Genomic DNA, 1,992 nt, shown 5'->3' with positions numbered 1-1,992 from the left:
CTCCTGACCTCAAGTGATCCACCTGCCTCAGCCTCCCAAAGTGCTGGGATTACAGGCATGAGCCACCGCGCCTGGCCTCCTGAAGTTTTTTAGACATTAATAGAAACCACTGGACAAATTTAATAATCTCTTCTCAATCTCCATCCTTTCTGTGTTTGAAACAACATTGATTTCTTACTGGCCTTCAGAAACACTTATTTTCTCCTCAGTATACTGCCTCTCCACCTCATTTGCTTTCTTCTTCCTCCTGTGGAATTCCACTAAAGCTTCATTTTTCTCCCAAGACAAAATCTCAGAGCCACCTTTCCAGGTATGTCCTCAGCTAAGCCATGGTCCTTTATCTCCAGCTATCTACATCTCTACACAGCTGACCTAGTGTCACCTAATATGCAAACAAAGCTTCTCTTCCTCTCCCATAATCATCGTTCTGAACTTTTCCCATTTTTGTTGATATTGCTATTCACTCAATTCCTTCATTTCCAGCTCTAAGAATTACTTATCTGAAATTTTGTTTTCTCCCAAACCCATCATTGATTCATCAGTTGCTTCCCCTAGCACATCATCTTTTTTTTTTTTTTTTGAGACGGAGTTTTGCTCTGTCGCCCAGGCTGGAGTGCAGTGGCGCGATTTCGGCTCACCGCAACCTCCACTTCCCGGGTTCAAGCACTTCTCCTGCCTTAGCCTCCCGAGTAGCTGGGACCACAGGCATGCGCCACCACACCTGGCTAATTTTTGTGTTTTTAGTAGAGACAGGTTCACCATATTGGCGAGGCTGGTCTCAAACTCCCGACCTCAGGTTATCTGCCTGCTTCGGCCTCCCAAAGTGCTGGGATTAAAGGCGTGAGCACCGCGCCCGGCCTGACGGCGACTTTTTAAATCCCCCTTCACAACACGTAAAGGTAACCCCAGTTCTCACACGTGTCTTTCGTGCACTTTCTCTCTCCAAAAGGAAGCCGCCAAAAGGTCTTACCCCTGTATCTGGGAGGATGGGAGTGATCTTGGGAAGCTTAATTATGTACGACTGTGTTGGCTGCTAGACTGTGAGGCATTTTCAGAATTTTATAACTTCAGGCTTGCTGGGAGAGCTTTGGCACATGTCTCATTCTTTTGAGGGCATAGGGAAGGATTTCGTTGAAGGGTTACATTTTGTCTGGGAATGTGAGTGGCTGTTTTGCAATATTAGTCAAATTAGAGTTTCCTCTAAATTTCATGACCAGAAGTCACACCCTGTAGGTCTAATTACACCGAAGACCCAGGAAACAGGGGATTCTCTCATCTGGATTTCCTTGAGGTGTACAGGGCTATTGAAACATCATTGCAGATCCAACTAGAGCCAAGGTGTGGGAAGATAATTCTCACTTTTTATTGAGTGCTTATTATGTGCCAGGTACTGTTTTAAATTATCTATGTGTATTAACCAAGCGAGGAAATTAATCTCATCTTTAACCTTTAACCCTCTTATACTCATCTCACCCCATTTTTCCTGTCCCCTAATTTCTGATTGTGGGAGGATCTAGGCTGCTTGTTGAAGATTTTGTTGTTTGTTTTGGGGGGTTGTTTTTGAGACAAGGTCCTGCTCTGTCACCCAGGCTGCAGTGCAGTGGTGCAATCTCAGTTCACTGCAACCTCAAACTCCCAAGCCCAAGCGATCCTCCCTCCTCAGTAGCTGGGACTACAGGCATGCACCACCACGCCCAGCTAATTTTTTGTATTTTTAGTAGAGACAGGGTTCTGGGATTTCGCCATGTTGCCCAGACTGGTCTCAAACTCCTGGACTCAAGCAGTCCACCTGCCTCAGTCTCCCAAAGTGGTGGGATGACAGGTGTGAGCCACCGTGCCTGGCCAAGGATGTTCTTTTTGTACTTCTCGCACAGCCTCTTGTCCAAAAAGAATCCCAAAGGGCAGGGGGCTCTAGGGTAATACATAGAGCTTTCTACACATTTATACCTTAGAGTTTCCCAGCTTCATACCACTGCTCAGGCTGTTCTTTTC

The sequence above is a fragment of the Colobus angolensis genome, unplaced genomic scaffold, assembly GCF_000951035.1.
Source record: "Colobus angolensis palliatus isolate OR3802 unplaced genomic scaffold, Cang.pa_1.0 Scaffold67, whole genome shotgun sequence".
NCBI lineage: Eukaryota > Metazoa > Chordata > Mammalia > Primates > Cercopithecidae > Colobus > Colobus angolensis.
This window is presented reverse-complemented; position numbering follows the sequence as displayed.